This window comes from Macaca fascicularis, chromosome Y (genome assembly GCF_037993035.2).
Source record: "Macaca fascicularis isolate 582-1 chromosome Y, T2T-MFA8v1.1".
Lineage (NCBI taxonomy): Eukaryota > Metazoa > Chordata > Mammalia > Primates > Cercopithecidae > Macaca > Macaca fascicularis.
Genome location: NC_132903.1, coordinates 4101233 through 4119837, shown reverse-complemented (window position 1 = coordinate 4119837; position 18605 = coordinate 4101233). Strand labels below are relative to the sequence as shown.

The 18605-nt window shown below is 42.4% G+C and overlaps 1 long non-coding RNA gene across 3 annotated transcripts in view; it reads right to left on the bottom strand.

Moving 5' to 3' along the window:
- Positions 1-18605, bottom strand: part of LOC141409508 (uncharacterized) — a 43592-nt gene that overhangs the window by 6385 nt on the left and 18602 nt on the right. The window contains exon 2 of one of the 3 annotated variants that reach the window (XR_012430466.1): positions 647-724. The exons of 1 other annotated variant lie outside the window; for it this stretch is intronic. This is a non-coding gene — a long non-coding RNA (uncharacterized lncRNA). Of the gene's footprint in view, positions 1-646; positions 725-14260; positions 17545-18605 lie in introns of those variants that run through there. One more of the 3 variants, XR_012430465.1, reaches the window with a different exon arrangement.

Below are 18605 nucleotides of genomic sequence, written 5' to 3'. Positions count from 1 at the left end.
ATCTCTGCCTTTGTCATGACATGAATGTCTACGCCCTGGGTCTTTAAATCTTTCTCTCCTTATATAGAGAGATTATAGTCATATAGAATTTAGAACCCATCTTCATCTAGTATGACCTTGTTCTCTTTTGATGGCATCTTTAAAGACCCTATTTCCAAATAAAGTCTTATGCACAGGTACCAAGGTTTAGGACTTTAATGTAACCTTTGAGGAGGTCATAATTTAATCCGTTGCACCCCTGTATACCAAGAAGAGCACCTGGGACTTGGAAATGCTCTGTTACTTGCTCAGGAGGACACAGCTTAGGTGTTCCTGGGCTGGGACTGGGACCCTAGCCATGCCAACCCCAAATCTCCATGTACATCAACCCTATGATGTTGAAGTAGGAGGCAGGACTTGACTCCAGAGGTGGGGGTTGGACACCAGACCAGATTGAGGGCTAGCTAAAACAGGGCAGACTGAAGCAGCTTTCAGTCAAACACGCCCATCAGTGTGTCATGTCAATTTACCATTGCCATGGCAATACCCGGAGTTACCACCCCTTTCCATGGCAATGACGCAATAACTCAATGATTACTACCCTTTCCCTAGAAATTTCTGCATAACCCACCCCTTAATCTGCATGCAATTAAGAAGAGTTACACACTTTAGGAGGTCGACGTGGGCAGATCGTTTGAGATCAGGAGTTTGAGACCAGGATGACCAACATGGTGAAATTCCATCTCTACAAAAAATACAGAAAAATTGGCCGGGTGTGGTGGCACATGCTTGAAATCTTAGCTACTCTGGAGGCTGAGGCAGGAGAATTGCTTGAATATGGGAGGCAGAGTTTGCAGTGAGCCGAGATCGTGCCGCTTGTACTCCAGCTTGAGTGACAGAGTGAAACGCTGTCTCAAACAAGGAAAAAATAAAAATAACAATAAATGGGTATAAATGTGACTGCACAACTGCCCTGAGCTGCTACTCTCTGCCTAGAGGGTAGCCATGTTCTGCAGGAGCAGTCACAAAGCTGTAACATTGTTGCTTCAATAAAGCAGTTTTCTTCTACCTCTGGTTTGCCCTTGAATTATTTCCTGGGCTAAGCCAAGAACCCTTGTGGGCTAAGCCCCACTTGGAGACTCACCTGTCCTCCAGGAGTGTCTCTCAAATGTGTAACCCCAGGAGTAACATAATCAAGTGTGTTCATCAATTTACAATTGCAAAAATGTGGGACCAGCCCAAATGCCATCAATCAACAGGTGGATAAAGAAACTGTGGCATATATATATACAAAGAAATACTAATCAGCCATGAAAAGTAATGAATTAATGGCATTTGCAGCAACCTGGATCAGTTTGGAGACTAAGTGAAGTCACTCAAAAATGGAAAACCAAACATTGTATGTTCTCACTTATAAGTGGGAGCTAAGCTATGAGGATGCAAAGGCCTAAGAGTGACACAATGGACTCTGGGGACTCTGGAGGAAAGAGTAGGAAGGGGGTGAGGGATAAAAGACTATAAATTGAGTGCATTGTATACTGCTGAGTGATGGGTGCACCAAAATCTCACAAATCACCACTGAATAACTTACTCATGTAGCCAAACACCACCTGTTCCCCCAAAACTTATGGAAATAAAAAAATTAGAAAATTATGTGTATTTGACTTATTTCAATGGACCTATACTGTTGCACTGTCTTCACTAAAGAGTAATATGAAAGTGTCAACTGAAATACAAATAACTGTTGTAATATTAACTATCAACGAAGGATATCTTTTTCCTAAGTGATTTGGTGCAACCATATTAGATCTTATTTGTCCACAAAAGAATTCCTTACAAAGGCTGAGCAATTTCTCTGCCACTCTTTGTTATAAGATCTCTGAAACATCCTCATTTTCTCATCACTGTTAGGAGGAGGTTCACCTTGAATTTAGAATACCCTAGAACAGAATCTTAGGATTTTAGCCTGAGAAATAACTTCTGAAATCTTCTTCTCAAATGCTCTTATTTTTGCAGATGAAGAACACAGAGTGTGGAGACATGAAGAGGCTTTGGTGAGTCTACACTGTAAAGGGAGCAGGACCATGAGGTCTGGACCCAAGGTTGTCAACCCCACATGCAAGGTCCTTCTCCCTCCTTGGGTCCTGTCCTTCCATTTTCTTTAACCACATGCCAAGGAGACGGTAGTAGATAAAAGCAAGCTATGTACCACCAACGGAACACGTTCTTTTCCACACAGTGGTGTTCAGAGGTGGAAAGAATGTTCTCTAGGGTTTGACACAATGGGGTGAATGGGAATTGTTCTTCTTACCAACTAAATATCTTTGGACATATTCCCTAACCTATGTATACTTCAATTGTTCCATCTGTGAAATGCAACTAAAAAGTTTATTACGGGACTTACAAAGATTAATGGAGATACTATCTCTAAAAGACTTTGCACACAGCCCATAGGCCCACAGATAGCTCTTAATAAGTATTATATTTCCTTTTCTAGTGGTTATTTTGAAAGTAACAAGATTAAAATCAAAAGGATGTCATCTATTAAAATGATACAAACCTTTGCCATTGGTCTAAACACTCCAAACTTGATGCTTAATTAAACTATTATGACCCATTGCATAAAGAAAATTACCTTCACCTGCCTTGTCTATCTGAGGTGGTCAATATTTTCCATATGCCCCTTAAGCCCTTAATTAACCTTTTTCCCTAAATAGAAAGATAAATTATACAATTCAGTTTACAAATATAGTTACTTAAGGAATGTCTATTATTTCCTCATTCTGAATTATCCTTTAAATAATTTATATTCTTTCCTTCGCATCAAGGAACACAAGCCTGATTGAGCAGTGCGTGTTTTTAACCATTAGATGAATGTAAACACTAGGTGGCATGCTAACACAGCTGCCTGCACAGCTTGCTCCAGATTCCTAATACGATAAATGTGTATATTGATTGCATTTTTGTAAAGATAGCGTACATTTTAACTTTATTCTTGGAAGAGGAATTTGAAAAGGAAAGACCTTTTTCAACCCATACAGTTTGATTGCATCCAGAAATTCACCTCCACCTACTTTATCCATCTGAGATGGTCAGTATTTTACATAAGCTCCTCAAACCCTTAATAGCTTTGAAGGAATAGAATGCATTGCCTAAAGTTTCAGACAGGAATAACAGCAAAAATTAGAGAAAGACAGACAGAAGGGTAGCGGTGGAGAGAGAGAGACAGAAGTATCAAAGTGCATCATTTATCATCTGGATTTTTCTAAGCACATACATTTTAATTACAACTAGTATGTGTGATCTGTGCTACTCATTCACCCCTCAGAGGGTGAACATAAATGGAGAACCTAGAATAATCCAGACACTGGTCTAAATTTGGAGAAAAGATACATAGTTTCTTCTGTCTCAAGGCCAGGTTCAGAGGATGAGTAAAGCAACGTGAATTAGAGTTGAGATGGTCCAACAATAAATAATCTCAAAAGGCTTGGCTGAAAGCAGCACCCGCACCTCAGATCTTGGCTATAATTTAGCTAATGAAGCAGTGTATTTAGGAGCCTACTTGCAATGATTTTTTCCAATCCAAATCTTTTATGAAATTTGACTTGGGTGGTACAGGGATTCAAGAGCAAATCCCAAATCGGATGGACCCACAAATGGTAAAGACTCCTAGGGTTTTAGGGTTTTCCTTACTCAGATCTGCAAATGGCCTCAGAAGCCCTGCCTCTGGCTGGAGCGGGTTTCCTTAGCACTGTTGTAAAAAACAGCGGGGGACACAGGAAGTACACATTGCATGGAAGCACAGGTGGATACCTTGGGGTGATTTATGGGGTGATGGTTAGTTGCCCGGCCACCTCTTGGTGATGGTAATTGAGCAATGGACATTTTCCAGCTGCAGATGGCAGGATGGCAGTCAGATTCCGCAGAATAGAAAGCTTGGATTCTGATTTAGAAAAATCCTGCCTCGGGCCGGGCGCGGTGGCTCAAGCCTGTAATCCCAGCACTTTGGGAGGCCGAGACGGGCGGATCACAAGGTCAGGAGATCGAGACCATCCTGGCTAACACGGCGAAACCCCGTCTCTACTAAAAACACAAAAAATTAGCCGGGCGAGGTGGCGGCGCCTGTGGTCCCAGCTACTCGGGAGGCTGAGGCAGGAGAATGGCGGGAACCCGGGAGGCGGAGCTTGCAGTGAGCTGAGATCCGGCCACTGCACTCCAGCCGGGGCTACAGAGCGAGACTCCGTCTCAAAAAAAAAAAAAAAAAAAAAAAAAAAAAAAAGAAAGAAAAATCCTGCCTCTTCAAGTGTGCCTTATTTTATTTCCCATTGCATTTAGATGACATGCAAATGCAACTCCCACTTGGAAAATGCCAAATATCCACCCACATCTCCAGCCTGTATTCATTATTTAAACCGTACAGACTTCCTTCCTTCCTTCCTTCCTTCCTTCCTTCCTTCCTTCCTTCCTTCCTTCCTTCCTTCCTTCCTTCCTTCCTTCCTTCCCTCCCTCCCTCCCTCCCTTCCTTCCTTCCCTCTTTCCTTCCTTCCTTTTTGTTTCTAAGACAGAGTCTTGCTTTGTCACCAGGCTGCAGTGCCCCAATCATGATTCACTGCAGCCTCAACCTCCCAGACTCAAGTGTCCTCCTGCCTCAGGCTCCCAAGTAGTTGGGACCACAGGTATGAGCCACTACTCCCACCTAATTTTTGTATACATTGTAGAGATGAGGTCTCACTATGTTGCCCAGGTTGGTCTTAAATTCCTGGACTCAAGCCATCTACCCACTTCGGCCTTCCAAAGTGCTGGAATTACAGGCATGAGCCACCATGCTCAGCCTACTTTTGTTTCTTCTAAGCAGAATTTTGATCAGCAATCCAGATTCCCTAACTTTAACCCCAAGAGCCAAATTTAGATCCCTGCCAAAGAAATGCTATCAATAGTATAGACTCAGGAAATATTCACATTTAAGAGCAAACTTTTGCAGAAACCCACTCTTGCTATCAATATGAGTAATAATGACTTAAGCAACCTCAGTTCTTGGCATCTTTCCTTTGTGGATAGAACGAGGTATATAGTTTGCAAGGCTGAGTGCAAAATGAAAATACTCAGCTCTTGGGAAAATAGGCAAAAGTAAAAATAAAATGCTTACGTCTGTTAAAGCAAACTAAATATGGCCCGAGAAGGACTCCGTACTTCTATATTTGAGTCTTTGTGGATGAAGAGTACCCTAGCTTAATAGGCAAACAAAATTGAAAACCTAACTTAATAGTATGCATCTGTAACAATAGCTGAGTGTTGGCCAATGCCAGAGGCCATACTTCAGCCACTCATAGACTGCTGAGTGTTCAAACTGCATTCAAATCAGGCAAACGCCAAGCTGTAATCCATTTCACTGTTTCGGTAGCACACTTCTGATTCCTGTACCTCAGTTTACTTCTTTTGTCTATAAATTTGTTCTGACCACGAGGCACCCCTGCAGTCTCTCTAAATCTGCTGTGTTTCTGGAAGCTGCCTGATTCAATCAAATATTTTCTTTGCTCAATTAAACTCCAACAGATTTCACTTGTCTGAAGTTTTCTTTTAACTGCTACCTGTTTCAAAATGTTTAAGGATTTTGACAGGGTGCTGGCAGAGCAGAAGGAAAAGTAACAACAGTAACAACTTTTTCTCAGTCTTCCTCAGTTCTCCAGCTACCACCCTGGAAATTACACTGCCAAAAAAACAAAAGAAAAGCAGAATTTATTAAGACATGCAGTGTACATCCACATGGGGTGAAACTCAGTGATGAGTAACTCAAAAACATGGTTAGAACTTGGGGCACGTAGAAGAAATCAACCAAGAACAATGCATTTGTCAGGAAGGAAAAAGGCAAAGGAAAAAGGCCTTTTAAGCTCCTAGGAGCTGCAGACTTTGGGAAGACAAATACAGAAGGGATATGGAAGATAAAGGCGAATTGAGGTTATGTAGATTCCTCTAGGCCTGTGTCTCTGATAATTTACAGTCTAAGCCTACTTTCAGGCAAATAGGAGAGTGCAGAGAGGTTTTGGTTTGTTTGTTTGTTTTCCAATCTCTTAGCTGACTTGCTTTTATTGTTTGAGAACGAGATCATGTCCTTTGCGGGAACACAGATGGAGCTGGAGGCCATTATCCTTTGCAAACTAGCCCATGAACAGAAAACCAAATACCGCATGTTCTCACTTATACGTGGGAGCTGAATGATGAGAACACGTGGACACAAAGAGGGGAACAATACACAATGGGGTCTTTCAGAAGGTGGAGCGTGGGAGGAGGGAGAGGATCAGGAAAAATAACGAATGGGTATGTGAACCCAGAAAGTCTGAGACAGGGCTCAGTTAACTTAGAAAGTTTCTTTTGCCAAGATTGAGAACGTGCCCCTGTGACACAGCCTCAGGAAGTCCTGACGACGTGTGCCCAAGGTGCTCGGGGCACAGCTTCGTTTTATACATTCAGGGAGACATGAGACATCAATCAGTATACGTAAGAAGCACATTGGTTCGGTCTAGAAAGGCGGGACAGCTTGAAGCAAAGGCAGGAAGACTAGAAGCTGGGAGGGAGTTTCCAGGTCACAGATAGGTGAGACACAAACAGTTGCATTGATCTGAGTTTCTGATGAGCCTTTCCAAAGGAGGCGATCAGATACTCGACTCTCAGCAAGCAAAGGGGGGACTTTGACTCGATGGGAGGCAGAGGCCCTAAGCAGTTCCCAGCTTGACTTTTCCCTTTAGCTTAGTGACTGTGGACTCCAAGATATATTGTCCTTTCACAGGTTCTAAGCTTAATGCCTGGATGATGAACTAATCTGTATAACAAACCCCCATGAGAGTTTTATTCTGTTTTCTTTTAGCAGCTCTTGCTTCTCATTTGTCTTCAGTTCAAAAGAACCCTTATGCCAAAGTGATATCTTCTGGGGTGACCTATCCTGCTCTCCTACAAGAGCCTTAAGCAAAGTTTAGAGCTGTCGTGCAAAAGACCACTGGGGAGCCCAAATAGTGTAATAGAAAGGAGAGTTTTATTGGTGATGTCAGTTTGCAAACTGGGGAATGAGTGTCCCTGGCATAAACAGAATGTACTGTCTCTCTGGAGAGGGAAAAGAGAGATTGGGTCTCATGCCTCATAGGGATCATATTACACAATAGAGTCATGCATATTCAGCAGGTTTGGGGGAGAAGCTTTGCATATTTATGAGGGGAGCTGCGTGCATGCCCAATGGGTAAATATATATGTAATATATGTCCCATGTTCATTTAGGGGCTATGTTTTAGCATTAAAATGAGGTGGGGCATGGTGGCTCATGCCTGTAATCCTAGCACTTTGGGAGGCCAAGGCGGTGGATCACTTGAGCTCAGGAGTTCGAGACCAGCGTGGGCAACAGGGTGAAACCTCATCTCTACAAAAAATAAAAATAAAAGAATTAGCCGGGCATGGTAACACACGACTGTGATCCCAAGTATTTGGGAGGCTGAGGTGGGAGAATCGGTTGGGTCCAGAAGACTGAGGCTGCAGTAAGCCATAACTGCAGCATTGCACTCCAGCCTAGCTGACAAAGGGGAATCATGTATCTAAAAAAAAAAAAAGAGGTGGGATTTGGCTCTTTATGTGAAGAGGTGAACTGTAGGGCACAAAGTGTGAAGCCTCTATGGGCTGCTGAAACTGGAGTAAGTTCTGCAGTTGCATATTAGAAAAGAATGTGTGTAAAGCTGCTCCTCTGTCTGAATAGCAGTCTGGGTTGTCAACAGTTAGAAGGGGCTGGGCACAGTGGATCACACCTGTAATCCCAGCACTTTGGGAAGCTGATGCAGGTAAATTGTTTGAACGCAGGAGTTTGAGAACAGCCTGGGCAACACAGTGAAACTCCATCTCTGCAAAACACACACACACACAAATTAGCTGAACATAGTGGCACGAACCTGTGGTCCCAGCTACTTAGGAGGCTGAAGTGGGAGGATTGCTTGAATCCAGGAGGTTGAGTCTCTAGTGAGCCATGATCATACCACTGCACTCCAGCTTGGGCTATAGAGTGAGACCTTGTTTTAAAAAAAGGGTTAGAAGGTCTGATAATTTGCCTGGTAACTCCTCTTCTTCGGGAGTTTAGCAAGAGTGCGGTTTTTCTTACAACCTTCGGGATTTAGGAAGTTGCCATGCTAGCCTCTCTGTGAACTCAGCCTGTAGCTAACTTTTCTCTCCTTAACCTTAGGGTCTGCTTTAGTTGTTAAAGGGGCATTTATTTTGGTCTCTCTGATGACAGGGCCTTGTGCAACAGTGGAAGTCCTTCATCATGAAGTTCACCCTGAACATGGGTAATATCACCCAGACCACGCCTGGAGCCTTCACGGTAACTTAGGGCAAGTGTCACCGGTTTTCCAAAACCCTGCTGAAATTTCAGGTCTGACTAGACAGGCACAGCCCTCTTCTCAGACTGTTCATGTTTAAGAGCTCTATTTAAGCTGAGTGCCAAAGGATGTGCTGAATTAAAGTTAGCCTCAAGCTGCCCCCTGACATGTTTTAAGGTTTGCCTAAAGGTTTCTCCGTACGCAGTGCACTGAAATCTAACTGGATGTGTAAACAGACTGGAACCTGGCACTTTTATGCCAATCACAAAGTTTTGTCCGAAGGAAGTCAACTGTCCAAACTATGCTCAAATAAGGTGAGCTGTAATGAATTTGGCTGTTTCTGTACCTCACTTCTGTTTTCTGTACATCACTCTCCTTTTTCTGTCCATAAATCCTCTCTCACCGTGAGACAGTGCCGGGATCTCTCTGAACCTACTGTGGTTCTGTGGGCTATCCAATTTGTGAATCATTCTTTGCTCATTTAAATGCTGTATAATTTACTTTATTTATCTATTGTTATTTTAATTTTTTTTAGAGGCAGGTTCTCACTCTATCACCCAAATTGGAGTGCAGTGACACCATCATAGCTCATTGCAGCCTTAACCTCCTGGGTTCAAGCAATGCTCCCACCTCAGCCTCCCAAATAGCTAAGACTACAGGTGCCCCCCACCTGCCTCAGCCACCTAAGTATCTGGGACCAGAGGTGTAAGACTTTTTTTTTTTTTCTTTTCTTTTTTTGGCTTTAGGTGGTAGAGAAATCTTGGTGCCACTGGCAGATCTGATAGAAGAACCTATGCATTGCAAACCCTGGGTTGGAGATGCCACTGAGATACCTCAGGGGAAATGCGGAGGAAGGAGTGGAAGGCTGGATGACAGGAGACTGTTGGTCTGCAGGTGAGACAGAAGCACTAGGGGATCCCGGCTTCAGCCACACTGGGTGGTTTTCTTTAACATGTAAATTTATGTCTCATTCTAGTTCAAGTCATATCTGGCCTTCTGGGGACACAGTCCCAACATGTTTCTTTTGTTGTTGTTGTTGTTTTACTCCTCTGATGCTACAAAAGCTCCAGTGTATACTTCTTTTAAGGTGCCCTGGCTCATGTCTGTGGGCCCAGCTACTCGGGAGGCTGAGGCAGGAAGATGGCTTGAGCCCAGGAGTTCTGCAGTGAGCTATGAGTGCACCACTGTACTCCAGCCTGGACAACAGATTGAGACCCTATGTCAAAAGGAAAGGAAAAAAAAAAAGCAAGATAGTGCATTTCAATGAAAGAACATTCTCTTAAAACAGAATAGAAAACACTTTCAATGGCTGGGCATGTTGGCTCATGCCTGTAATCCTAGCACTTTGGGAGGCCAAGGTGGGAGGATCACTTGAGCCTAAGAGTTGCAGACCAGCCTGGGCAACATGGCAAAACCCTGTCTCGAACTCCTGGCCTCAAGTGCTCTGCCCACTTCGGCCTCCTAAAGTGCTGGAATACTGTACCTGGCCAGAAACCTTGTCTTTACAAAACACACACAAAAATCAGCAGGGTATGGTAGTAGTGCATGCTGCCCCAGTTACTCCAGAGACTGAGTTGGGAGAATAGCTTAAGCCTGGGAGGTGGAGGTTGCAGTGAGTCGAGATCATGCCATAGCACTCCAGCCTGGGTAACAGACCGAGACCCTGTCTCAAAAAACCAACCAACCAACCAAGAAAAAAAAAAAAAACCAGAGTAAGCCAGGCTTGGTGGCTCATGTCTGTAATTCCAGCATGTTGAGAGGCAAGGGTATGAGAATCACTTGAGCCCAGGAATTTCAGACCTGCCTGAACACCATAGTGGGTCTCCATTTCTATTTATAATAAAAAATAAAAATTAAAAGAGTACCTCAGAGTCACATGTCATTATTATAGATACAACCGTTACCTACAAGGGTGTGAAGTGTGTCTCCAGCAAAGTGAGAACTGATGATATCTCTTCAGATGTAGTTGTTTAATCTCATGAATCAACATCAGTTTTGTTGATTCAATAATGCAAATATAAAGTTCCATGAAAGAAAACAGTCCTGGTTTTAGATTGGTCAGTAGGGTGACTATAGTTTATAGTAATCTATTACATGTTCAAAATTGCTAGAAGAAAAGAATTTAGATCGTTTTAGTATAAGGAAAAGACAAATATTTTTGGTGAAGAAGATCCCAAATACTCATTTGATTTTTACAAATTATATGACTCTATTCAATTATTACATGTATCCCCAAACTAAGTAGATCCATTACACATCAATTAAAAAAAAAAAGAAAACTCCAAAAAACTCATGAGCTTTCAAGTAGATTTCAATATGTTTCATATTGAATAATCACATAATGAATATTCACACACCAGCATATTTACATATTGAATATTTACATATCAGCAAATTTACATATTATATATTCAAAAAGCATGTAATGAGTGCAGAATACCCCTGAGAGAGCAAGCTAGCAGTGTGGATACCATATTTCTTTTTTTTTTTTTTTTTTTTTTTTTTTTTTTTTTTTTTGAGACGGAGTCTCGCTGTGTCTCCCAGGCTGGAGTGCAGTGGCGCGATCTCGGCTCACTGCAAGCTCCGCCTCCCGGGTTCACGCCATTCTCCCGCCTCAGCCTCCGAGTAGCTGGGACTACAGGTGCCCGCCACCACGCCCGGCTAATTTTTTGTATTTTTAGTAGAGACGGGGTTTCACCGTGTTAGCCAGGATGGTCTTGATCTCCTGACCTCGTGATCCGCCCGTCTCGGCCTCCCAAAGTGCTGGGATTACAGGCTTGAGCCACCGCGCCCGGCCTGGATACCATATTTCTCTTTCTCTTATGTTTTAGTGGAGAAAGAAATAACAAAGTACTAGTTCCTACTTCATTAGTACCCGGAGGACTGTTTGGCAGTAGAAATAGAGGAACGTTAGAGGAAATTCCCCAAGTTTGGAAGACCAGCTGGCATTATGAGAGCTGGAACGATGTGGGCTGGTCCAGGAGCTATTTAGGGTCAAGCCACAAGACAGGTAGATTAAATGATTTATGATTAAATGATATCCACAGCCTCCAATAAACCGACTTCACTATTTTTTTTTATACTTTAAGTTCTAGGGTACACGTGCACAACGTGCAGGTTTGTTACATATGTATACATGTGCCATGTTGGTGTGCTGCACCCATCAACTCGTCAGCACCCATCAACATGTCATTTACATCAAGTATAACTCCCAATGACATCCTTCCCTCCTACCCCCTCCCCACAATAGGCCCCAGTGTGTGATGTTCCCCTTCCCATGTCCAAGTGATCTCATTGTTCAATTCCCACCTATGAGTGAGAACATGCAGTGTTTGGTTTTCTGTTCTTGCAATAGTTTGCTGAGAATGATGGTTTCCAGCTGCATCCATGGATGCATGGATGACACGAACTCATCCTTTTCTCTGGCTACCTGGTATTCCATGGTGTATATGTGCCACATTTTCTTAATCCAGTCTGTCATTGATGGACATTTGGGTTGATTCCAAGTCTTTGCTATTGTGAATATGCTGCAATAAACGTATGTGTGCATGTGCCTTTATAGCAGCATGATTTATAATCCTTTGGGTATATACCAAGTAATGAGATGGCTGGGTCATATGGTATTTCTAGTTCTAGATCCTTGAGGAATCGCCATACTGTTTTCCATAATGGTTGAACTAGTTTACAATCCCACCAACAGTGTAAAAATGTACTTATTTCTCCACATGCTCTCCAAAACCTGTTGTTTCCTGACTTTTTAATGATTGCCATTCTAACTGGTGTGAGATGATATCTCATTGTGGTTCTGATTTGCATTTCTCTGATGGCCAGTGATGATGAGCATTTTTTCATGTGTCTGTTGGCCGTATGAATGTCTTCTTTTGAGAAATGTCTGTTCATATCCTTTGCCCACTTTTTGATGAGATTGTTTGTTTTTTTCTTGTAAATTCGTTTGAGTTCTTTGTCAGATGAGTAGATTGGTAAATTTTCTCGCATTCTGTAGGTTGCCTGTTCACTCTGATGGTAGTTTCTTTTGCTGTGCAGAAGCTCTTCAGTTTAATTAGATCCCATTTGTCAATTTTGGCTTTTGTTGTCATTGCTTTTGGTATTTTAGACATGAAGTCCTTGCCCATGCCTATGTCCTGAATGGTATTACCTAGGTTTTCTTCTAGGGTTTTTATGGTATTAGGTCTAACATTTAAGTCTCTAGTCCATCTCGAATTAATTTTCATATAAGGAGTAAGGAAAGGATCCATTTTCAGCTTTCTACTTTTGGGTAGTCAATTTTCCCAGCACCATTTATTAAATAGGAAATCCTTTCCCCATTTCTTGTTTTTGACAGGTTTGTCAAAGATCAGATGGCTGTAGATGTGTGGTATTATTTCTGAGGGCTCTGTTCTGTTCCATTGGTCTGTATCTCTGTTTTGGTACCAGTACCATGCTGTTTTGGTTACTGTAGCTTTGTAGTATAGTTTGAAGTCAGGTAGCATGATGCCTCCAGCTTTGTTCTTTCGACTTAGGATTGTCTTGGCAATGCGGGCTCTCTTTTGGTTCTACATGAACTTTAAAGCAGTTTTTTCCAATTCTGTGAAGAAAGTAATTGGTAGCTTGATGGGGATGGCATTGAATCTATAAATTACCTTGCGCAGTATGGCCATTTTCACAATATTGATTCTTCCTATCCATGAGCATGGTATGTTCTTCCATTTGTTTGTGTCCTCTTTTATTTCACTGAGCAGTGGTTTGTAGTTCTCCTTGAAGAGGTCCTTTACATCCCTACTAAGTTGGATTCCTAGGTATTTCATTCTCTTTGAAGCAATTGTGAATGGAAGTTCATTCCTGATTTGGCTCTCTGTTTGTCTGTTACTGGTGTATAAGAATGCTTGTGATTTTTGCACATTAATTTTGTATCCTGAGACTTTGCTGAAGTTGCTTATCAGCTTAAGGAGATTTTGGGCTGAGACAATGGGGTTTTCTAAATATACAATCATGTCATCTGCAAACAGGGACAATTTGATTTCTTTTCCTAACTGAATACCCTTTATTTCTTTCTCTTGCCTGATTGCCCTAGCCAGAACTTCCAACACTATGTTGAATAGGAGTGGTGAGAGACAGCATCCCTGTCTTGTGCCAGTTTTCAAAGGGAATGCTTCCAGTTTTTGCCCATTCAGTATGATATTGGCTGTGGGTTTGTCATAAATAGCTCTTATTATTTTGAGATATGTTCCATCAATACCTAGGTTATTGAGAGTTTTTAGCAGGAAGGGCTGTTGAATTTTGTCAAAGGCCTTTTCTGCATCTATTAAGATAATCATGTGGTTTTTGTCTTTGGTTCTGTTTATATGCTGGATTATGTTTATTGATTTGCATATGTTGAACCAGCCTTGCATCCCAGGGATGAAGCACACTTGATCATGGTGGATAAGCTTTTTGATGTGCTGCTGGATGTGGTTTGCCCGTATTTTTTGAGGATTTTTGTGTCGATGTTCATCAGGGATATTGGTCTAAAATTCTCTTTTTTCGTTGTGTCTCTTCCAGGCTTTGGTATCAGGATGATGTTGGCCTCATAAAATGAGTTAGGGAGGATTCCCTCTTTTTCTATTGTTTGGAATAGTTTCAGAAGGAATGGTATCAGCTCCTCCTTGTACTTCTGGTAGAATTCGGCTGTGAGTCCGTCTGGTCCTGGACTTTTTTTGGTTGGTAGGCTATTAATTACTGCCTCAATTTCAGAGCCTGCTATTGGTCTATTCAGGGATTCAACTTCTTCCTTGGGAGAGTGTAAGTGTCCAGGAAATTATCCATTTCTTCTAGGTTTTCTAGTTTATTTGTGTAGAGGTGTTTATAGTATTCTCTGATGGTAGTTTGTATTTTTGTCGGTTGGTGGTGATATCCCCTTTATCATTTTTTACTGTGTCTATTTGATTCTTCTCTTCTTCTATATTAGTCTTGCTAGCAGTCTATCAATTTTGTTAATCTTTTCAAAAAACCAGCTCCTGGATTCATTGATTTTTTTGGAGGGTTTTTTTGTGTCTCTATCTTCTTCAGTTCTGCTCTGATCTTAGTTGTTTCTTGCCTTCTGCTAGCTTGTGAATGTGTTTGCTCTTGCTTCTCTAGTTCTTTTAATTGTGATGTTAGAGTGTCAATTTTAGATCTTTCCACCTTTCTCTTGTGGGCATTTAGTGCTGTAAATTTCCTTCTATACACTGCTTTAAATGTATCCCAGAGATTCTGGTATGTTGTATCTTTGTTCTCATTGGTTTCAAAGAACATCTTTATTTCTACCTTCATTTCGTTATGTACCCAGTAGTTATTCAGGAGCAGGTTGTTCAGTTTCCATGTAGTTGAGCAGTTTTGATTGAGTTTCTTAGTCCTGAGTTCTAGTTTGATTGCGCTGTGGTCTGAGAGACAGTTTGTTATAATTTCTGTTCTTTTACATTTTCTGAGGAGTGCTTTACTTCCAACTATGTGGTCAATTTTGTAATAAGTGAGATGTGGTGCTGAGAAGAATGTACATTCTGTTGATTTGGGGTGGAGAGTTCTGTAGATGTCTATTAGGTCCGCTTGATGCAGAGTTGAGTTCCTGGATATCCTTGTAAACTTTCTGTCTCGTTGATCTGTCTAATGTTGACAGTGGGATGTTGAAGACTCCCATTATTATTGTATGGGAGTCTAAGTCTCTATGGACTTGTTTTATGAATCCTGGTGCTCCTGTATTGGGTGCATATATATTTAGAATAGTTAGTTCTTCCTGTTGAGTTGATCTGTTTACCATATGTAATGGCCTTCTTTGTCTCTTTTGATCTTTGATGGTTTAAAGTCTGTTTTATCAGAGACTAGTATTGCAATCTCTGCTTTTTTTTGTTTTCCATTTTCTTGGTAGATCTTCCTCCATCCTTTTATTTTGAGCCGATGTGTGTCTCTGCGTGTGAGATGGGTCTCCTGAATACAGCAAACTGATAGGTCTTGACTGTTTATCCAATTTGCCAGTCTGTATCTTTTAATTGGACCATTTATATTTAAGGTTAATATTGTTATATGTGAACTTGATCCTGTCGTTGTGATATTAGCTGGTTATTTTGCTCCTTAGGTGATGCAGTTTCTTCCTAGTATCAATGGTCTTTACATTTTGCCATGTTTTTGCAATGGCTGGTACCAGTTGTTCCTTTCCATGTTTAGTGCTTCCTTCAGGAGCTCTTGTAGGGCAGGCCTGGTAGTGACAAAATCTCCAAGCATTTGTTTGTTTGTAAAGGATTTTATTTCTCCTTCACTTATGAAACTTAGTTTGACTGGATATGAAATTCTGGGTTGAAAATTCTTTTCTTTAAGAACATTGAATATTGGCCCCCACTCTCTTCTGACTTGTAGAGTTTCTGCCAAGAGATGTGCTGTTAATATGATGGGCTTCCCTTTGTGGGTAACCTGACCTTTCTCTCTTGCTGCCCTTAACATTTTTTTCTTCATTTCAACTTTGGTGAATCTGATAATTATGTGTCTTGGAGTTGCTCTTCTCGAAGAGTATCTTTGTGGCGCTCTCTGTATTTCCTGAATTTGAATGTTGGCCTGCCTTATTAGGTTGGGGAAGTTCTCCTGGATGATATCCTGAGGAGTGCTTTCCAACTTTGTTCCATTTTCCCCCTTGCTTTCAGGCACACCAATCAGATGTAGATTTGGTCTTTTCACAGAATCCCATATTTCTTGGAGGCTTTGTTCTTTCTTTTTCCTCTTTTTTCTCTAGACTTCTCTTCTTGCTTCATTTCATTCATTTGATTTTCAATCATTGACACTCTTTCTTCCAGTTGATCGAGTCAGTTACTGAAGCTTGTGCATTTGTCATGTAATTCTCATGTCATGGTTTTTATCTCTATTGGTTCGTTTATGGCCTTCTCTGCATTTATTATTCTAGTTATCCATTCTTCCATTCTTTTTTCAAGATTTGTAGTTTCTTTGTGCTGGGTATGTAGTTTCTCCTTTAGCTCTGAGAAGTTTGATGGTCTGAAGCCTTCTTCTCTTAACTCGTCAAAGTCATTCTCTGTACAGCTTTGATGCGTTGCTGTCGATGAGCTGCGTTCCTTTGGAGGGGGAGATGTGCTCTGATTTTTTGAATTTCCAGCTTTTCTGCCCTGCTTTTTCCCCATCTTTGTGGCTTTATCTGCCTTTGGTCTTTGATGATGGTGATGTACCGATGGGGTTTTGGTGTAGGTGTCCTTTCTGTTTGTTAGTTTTCCTTCTAACAGTCAGGACCCTCAGCTGCAGGTCTATTGGAGATTGCTTGAGGTCCACTCCAGACCCTGTTTGCCTGGGTATCAGCAGCGGAGGCTGCAGAAGATAGAATATTGCTGAACAGCGAGTGTTGCTGTCTGATTCTTGCTCTGGAAACTTCGTTTCAGAGGTGTGCCCAGCTGTGTAAAGTGTGAGGTGTCAGTCTGCACCTAGTGGGGTATGTCTCCCAGTTAGGTTACTCAGGGGTCAGGAACCCACTTGAGCAGGCAGTCTGTCCCGTTCTCAGATCTCAGACTCTGTGCTGGGAGACCCACTGCTCTCTTCAAAGCTGTCAGACAGGGTCATTTACATCTGAAGAGGTTTCTGCTGCTTTTTGTTTAGCTATGCCCTGTCCCCAGAGGTGGAGTCTACAGAGGCAGGCAGGCCTCCTTGAGCTGTGGTGGGCTCCACCCAGTTCGAGCTTCCTGGCAGCTTTGTTTACCTACTTAAGCCTCAGCAATGGCGGTCGCCCCTCCCCCAGCCTTGCTGCTGCCTTGCAGTTAGATCTCAGACTGCTGTGCTAGCAATGAGGGAGGCCTCATGGGTGTGGGACCCTCTGGGTCAGGTGTGGGATATAATCTCCCGGTGTGCTGTTTGCTGAGACCCTTGGTAAAGCACAGTATTAGGGTGGGTGTTACCCGATTTTCCAGGTGTCGTGTGTCTCAGTTTCCCTTGGCTAGGAAAAGGGATTCCTTTTTCCCTTGCACTTCCCAAGTGAGGCGATGCCTCACCCTGCTTCAGCTCTTGCTGGTCGGGCTGCACCAGCTGACCAGCACTGATTGTCCAGCACTCCCCAGTGAGATGAACCTGGTCCCTCAGTTGAAAATGCAGAAATCACCCATGTTCTGTGTCACTCGTGCTGGGAGCTGGAGGCTGGAGCTGTTCCTATTCGGCCATCTTGGTCAGGATCCCGACTTCATTGTTATCCATCCTTTTTTCTTGTTCCAGACCACCATCTCTGAGAAACAAGTAGGATTATTGTGAGATGTCTTCTTTGATCTTTTGTTCTTTCCTTTTTTGGGGAGTGGTGGGTGGGGACAGTCTCTCTGTCACCCCGGCTGGAGTGCATGACATGATGTTGACTCACTGCAACTTCCACCTCCCAGGTTCAAACAATTCTCCTGCCTCAGCCTTCCAAGTAGCTGGTATTATAGGTGTGCGCCACCACACCCAGGTAATTTTTGTATTTTTCGTAGAGATGTGGTTTTGCCATGTTGGCCAGGCTAGCCTCAAACTTCTGGCTTCAGGTGATCCACTCACTTCGACCTCCCAAAATGCTGAGATTACAGGTTTGGGCCATCACTCCCATTTGCTCTATCCTTGAAGGGCTATAATGGAACCAACCAAGGAAAGAACATAGCAGCAGCAAATGGTCACTCCTCACGTTGGTATCTCTGGGAATGTTATGAGGCTACTGTAGAAAAAAGATTTGATGAAATGAAGCCTGTGATCACCTAGTAAATTGTAGAGAAATGGCTTCCACGTGTGAGGCTGTCCTTTCCCAAATACATGACCTTAAAGTGAGATGGATAAAACTTCTGGTATGCAAAGGTAGTTAGTATAATTAGGACCATATTTATTTTTCAAATACACAGTTGAGGACCAATGTCGTTTTCTGTAATATGTGTCTAAGTGGGCTCAGAGGGACTGTAAACTCTGGTCCTGGAACTGATTTCATAACCTGGGGCACATTCATGGGAATATATGGTTGGAAGGGAGCTTGGACAGGTCTCTACAGATCCCACTGCTGATTGCTTTTGATAGAAAAAATCACGCATATGCCTCTGTAGCTGACTCCATTCTAATAAGACAGTGTGCCAGGCACGGTGTCTCACGCCTGTAATGCCAGCACTTTGGGAGGCCAAGGCGAGGGGATCACTTGAAGTCGGGAGTTCAAGACCAGCCTGACTAACATGGAGAAACCCTGTCTCTACTAAAAATACAAAATTAGCTGGGCAAGGGATGTCTGTAATCCCAGCTTCTTGGGAGAGGCTGAGACAGGAGAATTGCTTAAACCTG